Genomic DNA, 23,453 nt, shown 5'->3' on the forward strand with positions numbered 1-23,453 from the left:
GAGGTCAGTTCTCTTCCTCCCATTTCTGTGATGTTTTGCCTCTCACTATCCCACTATCCTCATCTATAACCTGAGTTTGATCATAACAAACTTCCCTGTCTCTTGGGAGAGCTGTGACTTGTAACTCATTAAACCTTGAGAAGTTAATACAGATTTCAGCATAACGCATAAGTCAACATTTCCTAAGCTGATACTTTTTACAGTGACTCATTGGGATTGTTTTATTTAGAGAATGGGGATTTTTTTTTCAGATTAGCTATAGTGGCATATAACACTGGTCAGACAGACAGGATATATGGCAATTGAGATACACAACAAACTGAGTAACGTTTGTTTTTTTGGCTTTGCAAGAATGCTATGATGGTAACTGCAATCATGTCTATAAGACTTTGTTTATAAGACTTTGAGTACATTTAAAGCAATTTCAGATTAAGTGTGTTGGGAAGGTTACAACAATTCAGTAGGCTTATGTGCAATTAATGCGGGTTAGATGCATATTTTTGGGCGCAAGAAGTCAGTGGAACTTGATGATCTTTAAGGTCTTTTCCAACCTAAGTCATTCTATGATTCTATGATTCTATGACCGTGGCTTGGTCATAGACCAAGTCTATGAAAATCCACTGGGCACATAGGCAGAATGAATTCACCCATGCCTAGCAGCTTTGGACCATCTCAGAGGGGCAGCGATGCCATTTCCCCAGAAATGCTGATTTTCCCATTCCCCAGCTCACTTGTAGTCACTTCTTCCTGTCCTCCTCCTTCCAGAGACAGCTGCCTTTCTGCGGTAACATTGACCTTACACAGGAGTGCCAAATCTCATGAAAGATGACGTTTTGCTGGAAATCTGCTCTTCTGGACTGATTCCAGTAAGTGAAGGAGAATGGAGCCCAACACTATACTTTTTAAATAATTTCATTATTTTAAAGCAGTCTTATTCTTTCTGAGCATTAGCACTTTTAAAAATTGAGCTTGCTTTGTTGGTTAGAGTTAAGAGTTTAGTTTGACACATTGGCTTATATTTTTTACTGTCTGGTGTGCACACTTGCATATGGAAGACCTTATCCTAGCCCATTTTGCAATACTAGCAATCACTTTTCATATAGGTTCACTTGTTTGTGGTTCATAAAAGAGTATTGTGCTTGGTGGGTTCAGAAAGTTCAGCTGCCAGCTTCACGTGAAGTGAGGGCTGAAATAAATGGGAACTAAATGAGAGGAAAATGGACAAAGCCAATAGCTTAGAGATGACAGCAGCAAGTCCTATGCAGGGAGAAAAAAAGAAGTTAATTAAAGTTCTTTTTCAATAATTTGCCTGGAAACACAGAATGAAATGCTGACCTGGGTGGTCTTGTTTCAAAGGAATTAGATGTTTGATTTGTGGCATTCCTGGGGGAACAGGCAGAAGTTTTTCCTGTCCCAAGTGGGAGAAAGGAGTCAAGTGTGGAAACAAGAGCTGGGAGGCAGGGAGGTGGGCAGTGAACAAGAAAAGTGCTGCCTATAAAACTGATCCTAGAAATCAGTGGTGCTGACATTAATGAAAAGAATGAGTAGTTAATGAGTTACATGTTGCTGATGATGGCTGAGCACAGTGTAAAAGTCTCTTTACCAGCACTAGGATTACACTTGCAAAGCACCATGCACGCACTCCATCCAAAACCATACCAGCAAGTAATGTAACTGCAATGCTGGTCAATTAATGGAATCAACTCAAAGACAGGATGAGCATGCTTGGGGCTGCTGCTCATAATGGGGCTTCAGTTGTCTAGCCAGACACAAGCACAGGAGAGATGATGCATCCATCATCATGCACATCTCAAGAATTGAGTCCCATTTAATTCAAAGTGTGGTCTAAAACTGGGCCCAAAACCCAAGACAAGCCTTGACCAATACAGGGCCAAGGAGGCAGGGGTTGCCACTGCTGCTGAGACAGCCTGGCTTCACTTGTCAATCCAAGTGGATGGAATTCTGAAAGCATTTTCATTAACAAAATAGTACTGGCACTGTCGCTCAGGAAAATAATTTAAATGGAAAATTCTGCCAGTGCCTCTCAACGTCCTATTTGTACACAGATCTTCCCTTAAGTTGTAATCACCGTTTTCCCCCTCCTCCTTTTTCATAGCTATTATTATCATTACTGGAATGATTGCTGTACAAACAGAGTGTCTTGCCATGTGAAATGATGAAGTTACAGTTTCACTCCTAGATGGCAGCATAAATTATTACGTAGGCCACCCTATAATCTCTGGTCATGTAGTACAGCATAATAATTGATTCTCAAGCCACTAAAGCTAACTAACCTGACCGTAAATCTAATTCTTGAGCAGTGTTTGCTATTAAAAAGTCAACATCTACAATAGTTACTACACTGCAATTACTGAGAAAATGCTGATTTACTCTAGGCTTGAAGCAGGGAATAATTGTAGTCTCTCTTGAGACCTTAAGTGTGATCACTGGTGGTGAATGGAGATGTTTTTCCAGTGGTGATCGCATAGGCTGTGTCTCTGCACACTCAAACCCAGAGTCTTACAGCATCGCTGTTCCTATCCTACACACAGCCACCAAAGCTGGTCTGGATCCTTCCACCTGCATGTGGCCAAAATCAGTAAATCCTCTAGGAATAGAACACAGAATCAGATTTTGAGCCGGTGCAGACCTTTGTGGCTTCTTTAAAGTGTGAAAATTGCACTGATATACCCCACGGAAACTTATACCTTTCTGCTCCCACGTGGGGAGTGGAGCCAAGAAATCCTTGAGCATTTGAATTCGGGCCTTGTGGTTAGATCCTACCCAGAAAAAATGAAGATATTTCATATCATGTCACTAGGATTTTAATTTTCAAGGCTGATACACTGGATATTTGCAAAGCATACTCCGTGCTTTGATGCTTTGTAGCTGTGGAGCAGTTAGAGGAGCACGCAGCAGCCACTGTTTTGCTCTTCAACCACAGTAGAGAAGCTCTGGGCATCAGAACTTGGCTAGTTTCTGCCCTGGTGGCTTTCCATGGCATCAGAAGTATGAGAAGGCTGCAAGGCTCTGAGCTCCTTACAAGCAGAATGGCAAATGACAAGCCCAGTCTGCTTGTATCAGGGGAGGAAAGCGCAACCTTTTATTTCAATAGCACATTTCCAAGTATCTTAAGTAGGGCTGTGGAAAAGATCTGGAGGGAAATCTGGAAATCATTCCCTTTCATGGCTTTCACTAGAAGTTCCTTTTCCTGCTGATTTCCCCTCGCAAAAGAACAAGCAAGCCCAAGCAAACAAAAAAGGCAATCCATAGGAAATACCCCATTTCTGTCTCATCCTTTTACACTCCCTAAACAAAATCCTTAAATTGCCAGACATTTGAAGACATCTTGCTGCTTGTGACAAAGAGAGATGAGAAGCTGCCACCTGCTTCGATGCAAAATCAACTTTATGTTTCTGCTAAACTGGCGAAGACAACTGATTTCCACAAAACCAAGTGACCAGAGACAAAATGACATAAGCTATGGCTAATGATTGTAAATGTCATTTTTATACACTCCCCGGCAGAAAGAGTGAATAATAATCATAATAAAAACACTTAGAAGGAACAATTCATTTGACCCTATGGTTGAATGCTAATGAGTGTGCAAGTCAAAGCCAGCATCCCGTTGGCTGTTAGCACAGCATGGGCACGCTTCGATTGTGTCCCCCAAAGCAGGCACTTCAAAATTAGCCTAAGGTGCCAAAGAGGAAAGGAAGGAAAAAGAAAAAGAGGGGGAAAAAATAGTGCAATAAAAGAAAACTACATGTAAGGGAATCATTTTTTTAATGAGTCTGTTTAGTGGTGACTCTGTTGTGTGGCTATTCATACATCACTGTGCTAACAAGGTATCAAATAAATAGGTGCCTGTGTATTACAAGATGCTTTATTTACACTGAACAACCAAAATCCTAAAATGTGTGAAAAATAAAAACAAGCAGCTGCGGTGCCTTGGGAATAGTGCTAGGAGAGGGAGAGCATGCAGTGCTGTCCCCTGGGCAGGCGCTGGGGTTTCACCAGGCTCCTTGCTCGGCTGACACATGAGCCGGCGTTTGCTTGGCTCCCGCAGAGAGCAGGAAGAAGAGGCCCCTGCCCTGTTTCAGCCCCCGACTCTCTTGGGAAACAAAAGCAAAAAGCAGCCGGCTTTTACCACCGATTACCCTGCAACAGATCCACTGCCTGCCTTCTGACCACCAAAAATCCTCCCAAAATGGAGCAATCTGCAGGAGGATCGATGCCCAGCCGGCACATGAAGGGCTGGGTGCTTATGGCTGGACTGAAATGTTAAATACCTCCAGCATGCTCATTTATTTATGACTTCTTCAGCCTACAGTAACTACAAGCAGTAATTGGACTGTGCTAGGCAGAGCCAAATTGATTTGCTGCTTAATAATAAAACTGGGTCCTCTGTTGATAATGGCATCCCTAGAAACCATGAGGTTGGCTGAAAAATGCATTCAAGGCGCAACGCTAACCCCAAGAGCTCACGCGGCTCCCCGTGCACAGCAGGACCTTTGCCAGATGCAAATTTCGTACTGGCGACTTAAAATACATTCTTCATGGCCTCCCGTGCCTATGCTGGACTGTTTACCAACACTGGCACGGCTGTTGCTTAGCATTTTGTCAAGGATGGCAAACAACTCATTTTTCTATAGCTCGTGGTGTTGTGAAGGTTGTGGCTCACGCCCAGTGCAATCTGCAGCGGTCTCCAGTTGCCTCCAAGTGAAAAGCAGCATTTAGAGTTAATTACAGAGCAGATGAGGGAGCTGGACCACCCAAAGCCCCTTCTTCATCTGCAGCCAAGGGAACCTAAATAGATGCAAATATCACAAATCTGGTCCCAACTGTGCAACACTCTGCAGACAGACATTTGTGCAACTGCAGCTGTTCGCCCAGCACTGCTCCTTGCATCTTGCTGGCACCCCGGCACCCTACTAGGATGATATCTCATAGGAGGGCTACACCTCGGACCACTACAAAGAGCACTGAAGACTGCTGTGCATTGGGTCAGGCTTTGGGAGACCAAAGAGAAGCAATTAGTTGCTTAAACACAGAGGGAAGGAACAAAGCCAGCTTCAAGGTGCCACCTCCTCTTAAAGAATGCCCAAGTTCATGTGCAAAATGTGCCTGCAAAATGCTCAGAGCAGTCCCAGCTTCACAGTCATGCCAGATAGGGTATGTATCCAGGACCTTTGCATTTGTCTGGACGTCGCTTTGGGATATTCAGTGTAGTAAAATTAAAATACAAGCACTGTGCAGGTACTGACCCATGCTTAGGCTGTGGCTGTGCTCAGTACCACGGCTCTGAAGGATTGTCAGCAGAGGAGCAGCTGTCAGAATCACTTTGCAGAAGCATGAGTTTAGAGAACGTGCGCACTTCCTTTTCAATTACATGATTTTGAAAAGATACCTCACTGTAGTAATTGGCTTATCATTATAATGGTGTAATTATGGTTTATAATTATCCACAGACAGCTAGAGGGGAAAGAAGGGGTAAAAGCAGGACTCCTGCTGAACTTGGTAGGTTTTGATTTGGAAGGTCTCAGTTCAGACCAACCAAATCCTGATCTTGGTTGTACCATCATTGAGGTAGCTCATTCTGGGGTGATATGCTGGTCAATTCTAAAGATGGGAGACCCAACACTTATTTTCAGCTGTCTGAATTGGCTTTTTTTCTACACGGAAATGGATCTGCATTCCTCACACAAGAAGCAATGGGCTAATTTAGAACCCATCTTCCTCTCTTTGGATTTGCACACACAACAAAGTCAGTTTGCTGCAAGAAAGGTGGCAGTTCATTTCTTGTTTTATGGACGTCTTTCTTATATGATGTATGTGTTTATGCATAAATTTAATATATTGTTGTTCTAATGATGTATGTATAATTGCAATGGGAGGAAATCATTCATTCAGAGGGTGGTGAGGCATTGGTATATCTTGCCCAGAGAAGCTGTGGATACCCCATCCTTGGAGGTTCTCAAGGCCAGGTTGGATGGGGCACTTGGCAGCCTGAGGTGGCGGGGGGCAGCCAGCCCATGGCAGGGGAAAAAGCTTGATGATCTTTGAAGTCCCTTCCAATCCAAGCCATTCTGTGATTTTATGATTCTATGATTGAATGACATCTGACTGACAATGAGCTAATGGCTATGTCCAAGTAATTTTGAAGGCAATCTCAAAGCTGCTGACCTTTAGATACCATTTCCTCAGACCTTATGCATCAGAGATGGCTGGAGTTGCGTATCAGGAATTGCCCACCTGCAGCAGACTGTGTTTGGATCATTTGAAGCAGTGGGTCTGCTCTTTCCCTGCACTCAACATTGTTAAATGAAAACAAACAATGCAAAGCAGACAGTGATGAAGGAGAAGATCTTCCTGGTGAGAAACAAGGGGAGCTTTGAGCTCAACTGGAGCCTCTGAGTAGCTTCCTTCACCTCCCATTCCACCTTCACCTCATACATCCCTCTTGCTGCAAAAATGAGATTCTCCTGGTCTGCACAAAGCAGATTCTTCCATGGAGAATGATTTTGAATGCGTCAGTCTCATCTCTTTTTGCTGTACATACCTCTACTGAGCTCAGGGGGGTTCAGATGCACCAACCTCTTTCTGGTCAGCACATACATTTAATGCTGTCTGCATGGTCAGCCCCTGGGCAAAAGCAGGGCTTTGATGAGCTGTAAGAACACTGGTGAAACAGTATCTTTTTGGCTGAGAAAGCAATCAGGCCAAAATGTCCTGTCAACTCCCATAGTCTGAGTCAAAAGCAGTTTTATTCTGCCTATCTGAATGTTTTGAAATATTTTAGATTTAATACGTGCTCTCTCAGCCTATGTACATTATGTATTATCTTTGTATAATAATATATATCCTCATCCTTATCACTGTATAAGGAAATATAAGAATAATATATTCCTATTTTTCACGTAGGAGATGAGATTCTTGAAACCACAGCTACAGGACTCAATTTTTCAGCTCAGGTGGCAAATGCAGCTGTATTACTGGGGACAATGGATGCAACGTGTCACACTGGCCATGTTGATGGCCATCACAACAGGAGTGCCAGCTGCATCATTATGATACCCTCTGGCAGTGGCTCAGCAGCTGCAAGAGCGTATGCGATTAGTAATAAATCAAATGCATCCTGTGAATGTTATTGCAGGATATGGTTATTTTTCACATGTGCCAATAACAAGGCGAGTCAGATCCTCTGTTAGTATAAAGCTGCCTAATTCTTGACTTCAGAATTTGGCTTGATATACACTCACTTGAGACTCCACCCAATTTGCCCATATCAGTCTATATTACATTAGCTTCTTGATTCAAGGTCAGATCCTGGTGAAATTAGCAATTTACAGCAGGGAAAACTTTGCCTTGCAACAATGAATAGAAATTAATATGAATTACTTTGCGTACTAAGCATTGCATTTTAGGAAAACATATAAGATTTGTAGGTCTGAGGAAAAAATTCCCCAAATCTTTTCTTTTTATCAGGACTTAGGTTTTCCCTTTCCCTTCCCTTCCCTTCCCTTCCCTTCCCTTCCCTTCCCTTCCTTTCCCTTCCCTTCCTTTTGAGAAACCTTTAAGAAGGCAGCTTGATTTGGCCACGGTTCCTATAAAAAACACCCTGCCACTGTCTCCATGCGCAATCAGCACAATGTTCCCGCCATGGGGAATTGCATAACTTGGGGTTTTCAGATCTGAGTACTCACTGTAGGATTGTAACTTATAGTATATTTCTAGATGAATTAAAAGCCTTACAGTTCGAAGTTTCCACATAAGAAAGTAACCAAGCAACATCTGGGGATGGGCTGCCTTGTCCCAAGGTCTGATGCCACTCGCTAGGGTCATTGACTGGGTGCTCCATGGGGCTGGGGCACAATGTGAGGACCTCACTCACCTCCTTTCTGGGCAGAAGTGGGATTTCCTCTGTTCTGGGAGATGGGAATTATTAATGGGCTAAAGGGAGCTTTCATGGGTCCCAGGCACAAACCCCAAAGTCAGAAGAGACCGCAGAGGACAGAACCACTAAATAAATGAGAGGACTGAAGTAAATGCCGTTGTGAAATTCAAAATCTATTGCAACACACAAGGGAAAGTGGTGGCTCCTCTGATCTGCTCCTCACTCTGGCGCCTAGGAGCCTGTACACTGTGCAAGAAGCTGACCACTCGCCAGATCACTCTCAGTCCACTGTAGACCCACTGCCATAATTTGTATTTACCCCAGCACAACCACAGACAGAATTTTTTTGAATCCTTTCCACCTTTCCCATTTATCCCAGAAATTTGTTTTCCTCAGCATGATTAACCACTATGCATGGCAGAAGGAAGTAAAGAGAGAAAGAGCCATTTCTGGAGACCTGTGGGGTGGAAAACCTGTTCTTTGAAGAACGACACCCCTAGGCAGTATTGTTTTCCTGGTGCTTGGGAGGAGCACGTCTTGAAATGACATTATTGTGTTCCCTCTGAATTGTTGGCCTTCACAGTGTTTGGATTTCCTGGTGACTCCATTGTGAAGGGCCCTATTCACTCAGTCGTGTTTACCCAGCTGCAGGAGCCTCGTCAGGGCTGCCACGCACAGGGGTCGGATGCAGCATCATGGATTGTGGGAAATAGAAAAGCAGTAAGTTCAAGGAGGATAAAAACCTAGAAAGAAGTCCTGTTGGAAATGCTGTGTTTACCATGCGGTAGCCACATGCGTGAGGTGGCCACATCCCTTGACTGGGAAAGAGCAGGTGCTCCTGTTGGGATCAGTGCATTCAGCAGCCATGAGTTACCTTCTCAAGGCAAAAACTGGTGAAAAAAACAGGCTGGTAGCTCCAGAAAATATAGTATTGTTTTGCACTCAGGTGATTTATTAGATTTTACTGACTGAGAGGAAAGGAGCATTGGCGTTGGCATTCCTAGTCAGTGTTTAAAGGAAGACCTTCGCTGTGGCACTGAGGGACATGGTTAGTGGGCATGGTGGGGATGGGTTGATGGTTGGTCTAGGTTATCTTAGTGGTCTTTTCCAACCTTAATGATTCAACGATTCTATGAAGTCAGGAAGAGATATCCATCTAAACCCTCAACTTGTCTGAGGCACAAGTATTGAACACTTGCTTGGAGGTAAGGGGCTGCTTATCAACAGGAGCAGCTTCCAGCCAAGGTCCAGGAGAGGGGCTGAATGTCTTTTCTCTGGGTATGAGGAAGAAAAGGTGACCCCAGTACTATACTTGCAGAGAGACCCAAATGAGAAGGAATCAAATCCATTTAAAGCCCAGCTGCTTGGATTGTGGGTAAATCTGTGGAATGGAGTATGAGGAAATCCCACAGATCTGGATTTCTTCTAATTCATTGTACTTTATACAGCCCCATCTTTGCCAAAAAGTGACAAAATTCCCATCTCAGCATTGTGTTCATCTCAGATAGCCAGAGAGAGAGAAACACCAGCAATGTACAATAACAGCTTTCTCTTAAAAGAGAGACCAAGGGAGAGAAGCAGTTATAATAATAAAACAGCACAAAGACACACTCAGCCTCTAAGGCTTATAAAAAGCAGCTTAGCCTTCAATAAGCAATTCTTTGAAAAGAAATTAATGGGAAAGGTTACAAACCCTCTCTTGAGCAGAGCCTGTCAGACTGCTCTTTCACATCGTTACTGAGAATGGAACAAGTCTGTGGCATTTCTTTTCATTTTGGATGCCCTGAAAGGCTGCCTTACTCACTGGACCTTGCATTTTTCCTCTCCCTTTTTGCACAATGCTCTGAGAATTTCCTCACGCGTGATTCAGTGGGCAATTTGTGCTAAGCCCAACCTGCACACCCCGTGGAGCAAACAAAACAAGGCTGCTCTCCACTTCCCACCCCTAAAAGCCCTATCTCTCACAACCTGAGCTTTCTTTCCATGAAAGAAGACAGAAAAAATAGGAAAAATCAGGGCTGCTCATCAGCACTGTGCCTTTGCCCATAGTGATGTGCTCACAGCTGATGGGAGATAGGGTTAAAAATAGGATGGGGACACAGACACCATGCTTTGCAAATGCTTTCCAAATGTAGGATCGCCCTTATGTAGCCATGCTCAGTCACTAGGTGGTACTGTGCATCACGGCTTCATGCCTGTGTCTAGTTCCCTGCTTCTGTGTTTGTCCATCCTCTGTGTTAGAGGCTTTGCTGATAAATACTGTGCTTTGAGAGAGGGAGCCCATTGTCCACGTCCTCTCATATACTCCTGGCTTCACACACAGGAAGGCTGAAGGCAATAAAACACTTCTGGCTGCTAATGTTCAGTGCTGGTGCCTGATTGGAGCCTCTGCTGTCAAACAGCACATGCTCAGTGCTGCCTTGCTGAGCCATTTGGTGATGTGCTATGATACCTTAGATCTCCAGATGCTCAGGAGTGTGAAAGGAAAGGAAAACCCAAACAAACCAGGAACTGTTCTATAAAACAAGGAAATTAAAAAAAGATCTTTGATTCTTGTTGTAATGAAACGTTTTGAAAGATCTTCATCAGCCTGATTCCACTAGAGGTTTCCAAATCTCCTCTACATGCCACCAGCCAGCACACGAGGAACACTTGTAACCCTGTCCTTGCCTGGTGTAGAGACAAGGGAGTGAAAGCAGTTGAAGACTAAAGTGAACAACAAGAAGGGCTGTCATGCTGCTAGTACACCAGCCCATGGTGTCCAAATCTTCTCTTTCATTCGTAGGACATGAGGCTGTGACACCATTCATATTGCACATATGAACTGTGCTCTCACACATTAAGACCTCTATTATGCTTATTGCAGCAAGTATAAAAGTTTACACAGTTAAACATTCAGATAGTCCCAAAACAGGTCCTGTGAGATGAGGAAACACTGATATGCAGAAGGCGAAGATCATACAAGATCTCAAGGTCCTACAATCCTCCTAGTAAAGCTAGCTGAAGAGCTCACATATCCTAATTTTGGGCCAGGACAATGGACTCAAGGCAATTACATCTGACAGACTAAAAGCACTGCTAATTTCTGCCTTTTCCCTCCTCTCTCTAAAATCAGGCAGCTTATCCAGCACTTCCCAGCATTCAATTACCCCCCAAAGGCCTTGTCCAGTCCAAAAGAGCATCAGAAAAAGCCCAGCTGATCTCAAGTTCCAGTCTGTCTCCAGACTTCACACTGCTGTGATGCAACTAATTCAAAACTCCCTTTATTTTCATAGCTATGAAACTGTCAAATGATTTATGATTCTACAGATTTCCAAAACTGACAAACAACCCAGCAAAATTATTTCGGGATTTTTTTCCGAGGGCGTTTCGATTTGCATTAAGACCTGCTGGGTATTTTGATGTAAAAAGAGATGTGTATTATGGGTGATCAAATGTAGGTCAGTGATGACTAAGATAGGAGTCTTCTTCAAAGGGTCGTGTGCTCCACAGCTGCTGGAGCACAATGCTCAATCAGCTGCACCCACTCCTAGGGTGCATCATGGACATGTGAAGCAGCACTCAGCATCCTAAGTGGCATTTGGCTTTTGCCTCTGAGGAGCTAGAAGCAGTGTCATCTGCAAGCACTTCAGTTTGCTTATGAACAGGAGATGGAATGGATATAGAGATGTATAGCCCTATATATATATAATCTATCCTGACAAGAACAGCTAGAACAGAAGATACTCAAAACCAAGGGAAGAAACAGAAGATGGGCTGAATCTGGTAGGTTTTATTTCAAGGACAGTGCAACTTTTCAGTGTCAAAGTTTGGTCATCATTTTCAGTCTGTAACCCTGCCCAGATCCTACACCAGATAGTCAGGAGTCTGGTGGCACCAGATTCTCTTTTTACAGGACCAAATCAAATAAGCAAATAGTGTCTGAAAATGACAAAGGGACAGCATGTTCTTGGAAAAAGTGCGTGTAAACAGAATGCTTTGGAGAAGACCTTTCCTTCAAAAAAGCCTTTGGAGAAAATGAAGCCATCCAGATGCAGTCATCACTAAAACACAGCAAATTTTGAAGGCACGGAGGCAAATGTACCACTTGAGAAATATTATGGTTAGGCTATATTAACAACAATTAATCTTTGGGGTTATGTAAAGTGTTTGTAGCCCTTTTAGAGGAGGAGGAGGATTTTCTTGAACAGCTTCCAGGATCATGAGACCCACTGAGAGTTGGGTTTGTGAAATGAAAAGGGGTGAGGTAAACCAATGGTTATCAACTCCAGCAAAAATGAGTGCTGCCCACCTTTGAGCATTAGCAAGTCATTTCCATGCTGTGTGTACCTTATTCCCTGCTGCATTTTCCTGGCTGGGTTTCAGTTGCTTCCATTCCTCCCAAGTCTAACACAAGAAAGAGAGGAAGCTCTAACATCTATTACTCCTTTTCTATCCACAGCTAATGGATAACACATCACTCACTTGCATTAATAAATTATAGGTACCAGCCCAGGCTGAAGGCAAAGCGGGACAGAGAATCTTGGACTATTTCCTCAGACCTCTGCAAGGTGGATGGGTGCATCCCCATGGGTCACTCCTGGCTATTGCCACCACTGGGAGAAGAGACTTGTGATCTATTTTGCACATCAACTGTAAGATGAGATGAATCACAAGAACAATTTTGTGCTCGTTAAAGTATCCATAGATAAATGCATGATTAGTTTTGCTGTTATGAAATGATGTTGCTGGGAATCACGGCCTTCCACTGCAGGGATGGAGGTGGATAACTTCTCCTTGGAGCAAGCGCTTATCACCACCACTTGTGGTCATGGCTTAAGCACTCCTGGCGGGTTCAGTGCTCGGGGGGGGGGGGGGGGCACAGAATCATAGAATTGTTTGAGTTGGAAGGGACCCTTAAAGGTCATCAAATTCAACACCCCTGCAATGTTATGGCTTATCACTGTGACATGACTCCTTAGCAAAGTCGATGGCAGCTCTTTGAACCTGGGGCTTTCCACTTGTGGACATATAACAAATCCCTCCCTACACGATGGTGTAAGTCAAGGGGAGAGCAGTGCCTTCAGTTCTGGTTGACTCTGAAGCACCCTTTGCTGAAGCAGACACCTGAGAATAACAAAGCACTGAGATGGGAAGGGTTTTGGCCAGGACATCTGCACAAAAGGCTCCTCAGCCATGCTGGGACATCCAGGCACTGCAGTGTGTGATAATGTACAGAAAAAGCCCCAGGCTGCAGCCCACCCTCTGGTCCCATAGACATTGCTGTTGACGCTGGCTCCCTCTCAGGAATTCAGTATTTCAGCTCTGTGCTATATTTAGGCTGCTAAGCTATAGATATTTTTAAGGTCACTGGCCTTTGACATGCAAGTGTATTTTCTGGGAGGAAAAAATTCAGCTCTTGACTAAATGGTGGGAAAATGCAACCCCCAGAAATGTGAAAATTTCTAAAACCAGAGACAGGAGCTAGGAAGTGACCAGGGGAGACTACATGATAAATGCCGTCTGTTGGCTGAGCCAAATGTTGAAGGCAGCCCCGTGTCAGGGACCCTGTGTCTGAGTGAGCTGCACTCAGCTGGTTCCTGACACAGCGGACGTCCCGGCTGTTTATATTTCAGCTTTTACCATAAGAGGAAGAGGAGCTGTTAAGAGCTGATTATCTTGGGACAAGGAGGAAAGAGGTTGAAAATGGGACACACTGCGTTACTGAAGCATATTGTCTGCAACGCAACATCTGGCGTTTAGGGGAAAAAAAGAAAAAAAAGATGAAAAAAATCCCACTTCCAGATTCCTGCTCTCAGTGTGTTACAGGACGGGGATCCAAGGGGAAAGGATTTCTGTGAAAACCGCCCGAATGAAAGAATCCCTTTGTAGGAGGCTGTGACTGGGAAATTACAGGAATGTTTGTGATGTGATATAATAGTGGCAATTAAGAGACATTTCAGATGATGAATGCCTGAGAATATGCGACGCAGCGAGCTTCCCAGAACTACTCTTTTCCAAGATGAACAGTGACTCTGTTCTCACTTTAACTAGAAACTACCCAACCCCTGTGCTGCATGTTCCCCTTCCTTCTTCCCTACCTCCTCATCCCAATGACTGCTTGGATATGATCTCTCTGGCGTGAACCATTCCTCCTTTGCAGTCTGGTTTTGCAAAGTCCCGGATGGATGGAGCGCCTGAGGTTTTGCAAAGCCAAGTGCTGGCCCTGCGGCTCTTGGGGCTGTTGTCTCAGCTGTGACCACATGTGCGAGGACCTGCCCGACTCTCAGCTCCTATGGGGCTATAAAGACTATTAAAAATGTTAAAAAAATAAAGAAAAAGTGGAGGTCAACCCAAGTACAGCCGCTTGCAGTAAGAGTGCCCATGGCTGAAGGCTCCCATGGCGCAGTGACTGGTGCAAGTTTGGCATCCAGCGGTGCCTGTAGGTTGTGCAATGCTGCAGACCTCGTGTAACTCCTGCCAGGTGCCGGACGGATGCTAAGCCCCATTGGGGTGCCAGATGGAAGTCTGCAAGGCAGAGGAATTTGACCTTGGATAACTTTTTGCATTTGAGACTTAGCACTGGCTGTCTTGTGACGGTCTTCTCTGGAAGTGGGGGAGAAGAGTACGCTTTGTCAGCTGTTTTGGAGTCCTCAGTGGACTCACATAGTTAAAAAAATACCTCCCAGACTGAAAGAGGAGGGAGGAAAAAAGTCAGGGTTTGAAATCGCGTGATTATTTCCCTCCAGCTTGGTTCCATAAGCTTCCAATTTAGGAAAACGACAGCCCTCCTCTGCTGTGAGCCCACGTGAACACTTGCAGTGCGTAGCAGATTTAATTAAGAAACATCAGAGTTTAATCAAAATGAATGGACACTAGAAAAAACTCTTTATATTTAAACTACAGAAGTGATTCATGTGCAGATGTCGGCAAAAGGGTTGCTGAAGCCACTTGTGGTTAATGTCCTCCTCAGTCCAAGTTGAGAGGGAGGCGTGGAGAGAGTGAGGAAAGGGAAAGGAGGAGACAAACCCTGACTTCACAATACATGATGGCATTAATGCCACAATGGGATTACAAGTCCTTGCTCTGTCCCTTTTTTTTTTTTTTTTTTTTGCTCGCTATCACAAGAATCATCTTTAAGTCCTTCGTTTGGTGTTGTTTTTCCCCAAAGTGCCATGCTCCAGAGTGACTCTATTTCTCCAAACAGCTGATGCTGTTGACTGAATGCGAACTGTTTCTGCAAGAGGACAGGATGGCGTGAACGGAACTGTTTGGTTTCACCTTTGCTCGGAGAAAGTCCTAAAGAAATGGCACCCACTGCACAGAGCTATGAAAACATTTTGCAGCAAGAAGGAAAAGGCAGATTTTCCCCATCATCATTTTATTTTGCACGAGAGAAGAAGCACACAAGAACCTGATGGAAGCGGACCTGTTCTGAGGTTGCCCTGACTGCTGTGTTCAGGAGGGATTTCTTTCTTTGGAGGAGAAACACAGCAAAGGGGTAGAATCAAACAAAATTTCTTCAGGCAAATTCCTCACTGTTCTCTTTCACTTCAGAGGAGCGAATTGTTCACAAATATGTCTCTTAGGACAGCAAAGCTCTTTACCAAAAGTGCTTCCTGGGGGCCTGTCCCTTTACAGAGCAAGTTCTATCAAATGACTCGAGCTGCAAGGCAGCAGAGCTGCAAACCTTCCTGGGGGCTTCTGGCATTTGTCCCTTTAGGACCAGAACCTTGGATGACAAACATTTAATCAGAATCACATATCTGGGATCCGTTTCATAGAACAGTGGGTGTTTAACCTTTTGGCATCTATTTGGGTTTAGGGCTCTCATTTTGGCACAAAATGGTAGGCATCTCCAGAGAGTGATTTGTATCATCTACCCAACAGATGCATCTTGGAAAGAACCAGCATGAATAACTTAGAAGAAATACCTAATTTTTGATAACTAAGAAACATGAGTTGTATCCCATCTCTCATTTCAAAATATTGAGCAGAAAATTGTTAAGCCTCAGAAAGTGCAAGTTCAGACCTGGCTTTTGCAAACCCAATATTCCTCTTGCCTTGGTGGTGCATTTCTATTATAAGCAGGGGATCCTCTCTGGGGATCATAGAATCATAGAATCATTAAGGTTGGAAAAGACCACTAAGATCATTTAGTCCAACCACAAACTCATCACCACCATGCCCACTAACCATGTCCTTCAGTGCCCTTTCCTTGAACACCTCCAGGGGTGGTGACTCCACTGCCTCCCTGGGCAGCCTGCTCCAACGCCTGAACACTCTTTCAGAGAAGAAATTTTTCCTAATATCCAGAATATTTAGAATATTTTCCTAATATTCCTCTCTGTTTGAGTGGTTTCATACTCCTTGTGTAGAGCACAGTTTTCATCCCTTGCAGCCAAAAGCAAAGGCAGGGGCAGGAACACCCATCTGAACTTTGGGTTATATTCAAAACCATCCCTACATGGAAATAATTCACATCACTTGTGTCTGCAGCTGGGCTGGTGTCTTGTGTAAGCTGAGTTGATGATCTTAAACCCTATATTAGCGGGCTGGAATTAGCACCATGAAAGACTATGCCCATGTTCATAACCAGAGGCAGCGAGGCTCCCCTCTCAAGAACAGAGTAGTGCTGGAGATTGAATGTTTCTTTCAGAGAGGCAGGTTGGAAAAATCTATGTAGGAGCAAACCAATGCCAAGTACTCCTAATTTAAGAGACTTCTATTTCTTGAGTGAAAAACCTCAGTCATGAGACTTGACCACTCACTCTCCTCTCACAGCAACCCCAAGGAGATTTAATGACTCAGATTCAACCATTGCCCGGCAAATCTCTGGTGTCCTGCTCCTGGACTGGACCGTTATTACTCCTTTGCACAACACAGTGTGGGATGGAGACTGGATCTGGACAGGCTGATTTGACATGCTTAGGGGTGGTTAGCACTCATGCCTAGTTGGATGTTTCGTAGCGTTAACATTTTGACCTCCTCTCCAAGGACAGCAATGGACTCCATGGGGCTACCTATGCAGCACATAGTGGGGGTGGTGGCAGTGCCAGGGATCCTGCCAGACTGCTTCAGTCCTTGCCAGATCTACAAGGGCAGGAGAGATCTGCATCAGATGTTGAAAATAGTTTTATGGTGCAGGGTAAAAATATCTGGGATGGCAACCTGTTGAACATTTCTTGTGCTGTCTCCATATACACCTCAAGTAGAAACGGCTTGAGTTTCCTCCATAGGCTGTTTTCCTTTTTTTCATGTTTTGTATATGCTTTCTGGCCAAGGTGAATTTTTAACATTTGCATTTTATCTCCCCTCCCCTGCCTGTCTAACCTCCTTTGCTTCTGCCTGTAACAAAAATGGGGTGAGAAACTCCATGAGCCAAAAGCTCTCAGGAGCTTTCTGAAACATGTGAGACTCATTAGCCCTTTCTGCAGCCCTGGGTTTTTTGGGCAGAGGGTTTTTTTCTTCCTTTCTTTTTTGTGATCGCTGTTGGTTGCTGTTGTTTTCTTTTAAGGGAAGACGTTCAAGACTCATAAATGCTTAAATACGTAGCAATAAAGTTTGAGACCTCTCAAAGGCAACTCTGGAGCCTGCGGACTAAATCAGCAAAATAATAGGGGAAAAAAATCACACCCCCCTCCCAATAAAACCACCCCACTGAAAAACCCTCTGCTCAGGACCAGAGTAGGAAGAGTTTGGGTTTGCTGGCTTCAGGGGAGTTGCTCCCAAAAGCCTCAGCTACAAGTTGAGACCTGCATATGGTTTTAGCTATCTAGCCGTGAATTTTGCTGGCTCTTTTCTCCTGCCCACCTAATGCTCTCATACACCTAATCCTCTATTTCCTCAGCTTTCATCATGCTTGGAGCTGACTAGATTAATGGGAAATGCTAATATGTCAGGCCTGAAAGCAAAGCAAAGAGCTGGTTGTGTTTGAATTCCACATTAATCTACTTGGCGATGAAGCTATAAATCAAAACCTGGAAGTTTTACCAATCTGAAATGATGTGTTTAACATTTCAGCCCTTTCCTTCCTCCTTATTGCCCAACATTGATTTGCACTGCCATTTACGGCAGCATGGAAGGCTTGCAAATGCTATTTTTGCTCCTGAATCCCTAACTGTGGTTACACGTAGATAGTAAGAAGTCTTCAAGGAGAGCTGGATAAAAATGACACTGAAACAACTGACTTTCATGGAATATTCCCATATGAGAAGAAACATCACTTTCTTGATAGGACATGGGAAGTTGTCAGTTCCCAGAAAAAGGACAGAAGGCTTTTGTGTTGAAATGCAACATCTTCCTGTGGCTGGCTGCTCACCAGAAGGCTCAAGTGTGCTTGCCATTACGACTTCAGGAAGATGCCAGAGCAGAGTTATTCACTGCTCCCTACAGGTCTACTACAGCTCTCCACAAATGAAGGGACATTGTCCTAAAACTTATTTTGCTCCTTTCCAAGTCAAGACCTCTCAGTGAGCATTTCTCAAGCTTTCAGCATCTCCCCCAAACCTAGGGATATCTCAGAGTCTGCTGTTAGCTAACAGCCTGTCCCTTTGTTGATGCACTACCCAGTGGCATACTAGCAATCCCCCACTTGAATGGTAAAGAAGCCTCAAAGCCCTTCAGCCCAGCTGCTGGGCCAACAGGCTACAAACTCATGAGCACTTGGTGGCCAGCACTGGGCACTGCATGGGAAACACACCAGAGATGGGTCTTCCCAAGGGAAAATAAAATTGCAGGGCATGTTGGAAAACGAAAGGAATGAACCAGCTGAACACCAGCTGCAAGGAGGATGGCTTTGGACACTCATTTGCTTGAGTGCATCTGGGTGAGAAGGATACTAGTAGACACAGTGTGGGCCTCCTCCACTGGTGGAGCAAGGAAAGAAGAAACCAAAAACTGGTTTCTGGGCTTTGATACGTTTCATCTCTGATCCAAGAGGAACAGAGTGCTAAAACAATGCAAAAACACCTTCATCTGCTCCATTTGCTCCTACAGAACATTCTCCATCCCATCTTGGGCCTTTATCCTCCTGACAGTATGACAAAACCAGTCTCATTCTCTTATCTTCCTCATTTTAGGCTTAGCATTCAACCCCTGAATGCTACAGCCCATCTCCCCTCTTTATCCCATTACCTGTATGAGGAGCAGTGAGGTATTGAAGGCAATTCTTTGCACGTGTCTATAGCCCCAAATGAGTGATTTTGGTCATTTCTCAGTTTCCACAGCAGTGTAATGGACATGATGTTACTTAACTGCCTTTGCAAAGTGGTTGGAGCTGGACGATCTTTAAGGTCCCTTCCAATCTAAGCCATTCTATGATTCTATCATAAAATGTACTGTGAAAAAATGCACAGTACTGCTGTTTGCCATGTGTAAGGACTTAATGGCTGTGAGGTTTGGTACTGCAGGTCCTCCAGAGACTGCTCTGCATCCCAGGTCTGCCTGGGACTTGCTGGGAGCAGCTTTGTGGGATTTAAAGCAGAAAGTCACATAAACACATTTTTACTGAAGATGGAGGTCCTGCTCTGCCTAATGTTTTTTGACGCTGCACAGGCATACTCAGTAAACTAAAACATTTGTTGATGGATTTGGAGATTAAATAAATAGTGAAATATCTTCAGGATGTTAAAATGCACCGACTGCCTACCAAGCTACAAACCAGCCCTCCCACAGCAGTTCCTGAAAACGGAGTATTTATGCAGAATTTCCACTCTCTGAGTTCACAGGGCAATTTTTAGTAGGTCAGAGCAGTCAGACGTCTTCTGGGCACTGGTAAAAATACACCCAGCAGCCCAGTAACTTCTCGCACAACTGGCAGTATGAAAGCTTTGACTGGAAGTTTATTCTTTGCTAATCTCCTTTCTTAAATGGGTTACAATCATGCAGTCTGAAAGACACGTGGCAGATCACAAAACAAAATTAAAGTACAGCAAGCATTCATCGTAACTGACATACAGTGAATATTAGCTCAAAGGAAACAGAGTGGGCTTTCAAGAGGCAAGGTATTTGCTCAGACAGAGTGGACAAATGCATCCCTGGGAATGCAAAGGACTTGCAGAAGGATTTACTTGCAGGGAAGAGGAATGCAGTCTGATACAGCTGATGGTACTTTGCCTTGGGACTTCTAGTTCTCAGGTGTCTTGAGTACTACGGCATCACTTAGAGACAATGAGAAATGGATTTACTTAGCTACTCTGAAAGTCAAATCCAGTCTGGAGACCAAGAGTGAAGGAAGAATTTTTGGTTGTTTCCATCTTTCTTGGAGCTACTGTTCACAGCCTGAGCAACTCCGGATTTCTCATTGCCACGTCAGTTTGGATTTGAAAGCTGAAATCTCGGGTAGACAGGATGGAGTCCTGATCAGCATGCCCAACATCACCCTAATATTACTATTCCATCTACCTCTGCTAATGCATCGCCACTGATTTCCCAAGGGCCAGGAAAACAAAGTCTCACCTGTCAGGAACAAAGGAAGTTACAGTGATTATGTAGAAGCCTGGAGCTCCGTTTTTTTTCTCAAAAACCTTTTGTCTGCTGCATTAGTAATACATCTGGACCATGCTCTCCATACAGCATTGACTTGTTTCCATGTAATTTGCAGATAAGGATTAGCAACCCCATGGATATTCATGGTTTGTGTGTTTGGGGCAACAGTCTAGAGAAAGCATACAAAAATTTCCCCAACTCAGTGGAATCCCCAAGAGTCATGATCCTGTTTGGTGGTGCAAAGGATAACCTCAGTGCTCTTCAGTGATGTGCATACACCAGTATGTATCCTGCACAGCTGTTTCCCTGTACTGCCATGAAACCCTCCAAGAGCTTCAAATATTTGCAAAGAGATGCAAGGGGAAAGAAAAATTTTTCAATGTTTCCTGTTTCTAATGTTTCTAAACCAGCTATGTCTGCTGCACGTACAAGCTCTTCACTGTGGTCTGGATGGGTCAATCCAAGGCATGGAAATGTGGATGTTGCTCAAAGCGTGGGATGAGCATCTAAGCATGGCATGGGCAGTGACTATGAGATGTCTGGGTTTTCTCTCCTTTGAAATGATAGACATTTTGTTAGGGTGAGCTTGAGCACCTGAGTTTTCTGATGTTATTTGGGATGGGAAATCCCACTCCTTTTGTGGAGATCTGCACAGAGTTATTCTACAGAGACCATGAAGTAAATCCAGGTGTCGTGAAGGTGCAGGAGATTCAAGCTATGCACAGATGGTCTCGGACACAGATATCTACAGATCTCCATGAAGAAAGAAAGACACTGAGGAAGCCATCAGGAACCAGATGCTGCCCCATGTCCTACTCAGTCCCCCAGCACTGCAGGCTCATGCCTGGTCCCAGTGCTCAGATCCACATGAAGACACACACGTTTCCCTGTTGCCTTCCCCCATCTTTAAGGACCCTTCCAACCCAAACTGTTCTAATGCATTCTAAGTGGCTCTGGAAGCACAGGTGCACTGTGAGGTGATTAAAAATCATAAAAGATGGGGATATACCTTTTTTTTTTTTGCATGTGAGAACACTTTTCTTAATTTTACAGTATTATCTAATGTTTCCTTCAAAGGACATTTCAGTTCTGGTACCATGCAGAGGATCTACAGCAGATCTACATTCTGCTCTCAAGATGCAGTAGCAGCAGGGATTAAAATATCACAGCAACAAAAATAGCGCAGTCAAGAGATTATTTGTTTATCTAAACAATAAACACTGTAAGAACTCTCTGTCTCCGGGTAGGAAGTTATTAAACTGTCAGGCTCTGTCCAGTCAGTGTTCAACTAAAATACTGTCAGCATTTAAACTGGAGGATGGTGGCTGCTAGAGGATATGTTAGGATTAACATACAAGCCTTTGCTATCGGATCATGCTGGCTGCTACTAATACCGTTGCTTCTGGCTCTCTGTGGAGGTGAGCTATGAGACATTGTTCCTAAGCAAACCTCCACCCAGCAGTGACTCTCCTGGTACCAGACCCAGCATTTCTGGCCCTCTCCAAGGAGATGGAGGTTAACAAATAGGGTGACATTGTTTTAATGAGCTTCTGCAGATGTTCACTGCAATGGGAAATGGGCAGCTATTCAAGCTGGTTTTTGTCCCACCCTGCCCTCTGAGTGTCAGCCTGTTGTGATGCTCTTATGGGTGTGAGGGGAGGCACATTTGCAAGTCCTGTTCTCCTGGTGGCTCTGGGAAGGGGGTTAACATGCCATGAACATGACATAATGCCACGGGGGACAGCTGAAGGCATGTGCACTTTGTAATGGAAACAGTGCACTCACAGAATCATAGAATCATAGAATCACAGAATCATTAATGTTGGAAAGACCACTAAGATCATCTAGTCCAACCATCAACCCACTGCCATGCCCACTGACCATGTCCCTCAGTGCTGCATCTACTCTTTTCTTGAACATCTCCAGGGACAGTGACCCCACCACCTCCCTGGGCAGCCTGTTTCAATACTTGACTGCTCTTTTGAAGAAGAAATTTGTCCTAATATCCAGCACGGTTTAACAGGGGTAGAGGTAAAAGTGGATTCAACACTGAGCTCTCTTCCTTCCCCTTTCCCATGCCCATGCCAGTTCTCATGAAGCCATCCTTTGACATGTCCCATGGAAGTTTCAAGTTGTGCCCAGGGTGACCACTGGCACAGAAAGTACTTCTGGGTAAAGGGTTCATGCTGTTGGCAGCAGACGTCTTCCAGGACAAATTAATTCCTAAAATAAACACACTGCCCATGCCTGCTGAACTCCAAAGATGGCCATAAAATCTATTCTTCAAGTCTGCAGTAACCAAAGTGTGTTTTGAAGCTGGTTCAAAGTTTGCTGAAATTGCTATGAGCCATCCCCTGGTCTCCCTCTGTGCAACACACACAGCTTCTCCAGGCTTTTAATCTATCCTTTTCTGTGTAACTTGGCTTTACGCATGGAGACTTCCAAAGCACAGCAAAAGCAAAATACCAAGCAAATGGGAGTAGCAGAAAATGCCTTTTCCAAAAGCAAACACTGATCAGTCAATCCAACAGCCCGCATTAGCCAAACCAGTGAAGCTGATAAATATTTTAATGGTTTTGTCCCTGCAGCAGAGTACATGTCTAGCCTCAGTTGTCTGAGGCTGATTAGAAAAGCAGATGAGCTGAATACTGGTTGGCTTAGAGCGAAATTTCAACCTGGGCTCACCTAGGGACTGAAATAAGAGTTGCTGCAGCTAGGCATCCAGTTCTAACACCTCCTCTGTGATGATTGTTCAAATGATTTAACCCAGTTTAGCCAGTCACAGAAACAAGCACAGCTTATTACAGCTGTTCTGTTCTACAGAGCAGCCAGCTGAACAAACCCCAGACCTCCACGTCCATCATTCAGAGCAGCAGAGGGGAAGGCAGCCTGTGCCACGTAACACATTTACTGGGTAAAACAAAAAGTTTAGGCAATCAGATGCCTCAGACTTTGCTGACTGAAGGCATTGCATAAGTCACATAGGGATAACCAGTGCCTCTGCATTTAGAACCGATCATGTTTTCCCATTTTCCACCAGCAGATTACATGTCTTTAGGTGTCCTTTCCTTCAAGTCAGTTATAAATT

General features: G+C 44.3%; 1 protein-coding gene across 4 annotated transcripts in view; it reads right to left on the reverse strand.

The window, feature by feature from the left end:
• FRMD4A (FERM domain containing 4A) overlaps positions 1 to 23,453 on the reverse strand; it is a 207,750-nt gene that overhangs the window by 150,785 nt on the left and 33,512 nt on the right. The gene's annotated exons all lie outside the window — the stretch shown is intronic.

Source organism: Numida meleagris, chromosome 1, assembly GCF_002078875.1.
Source record: "Numida meleagris isolate 19003 breed g44 Domestic line chromosome 1, NumMel1.0, whole genome shotgun sequence".
Taxonomy (NCBI): domain Eukaryota; kingdom Metazoa; phylum Chordata; class Aves; order Galliformes; family Numididae; genus Numida; species Numida meleagris.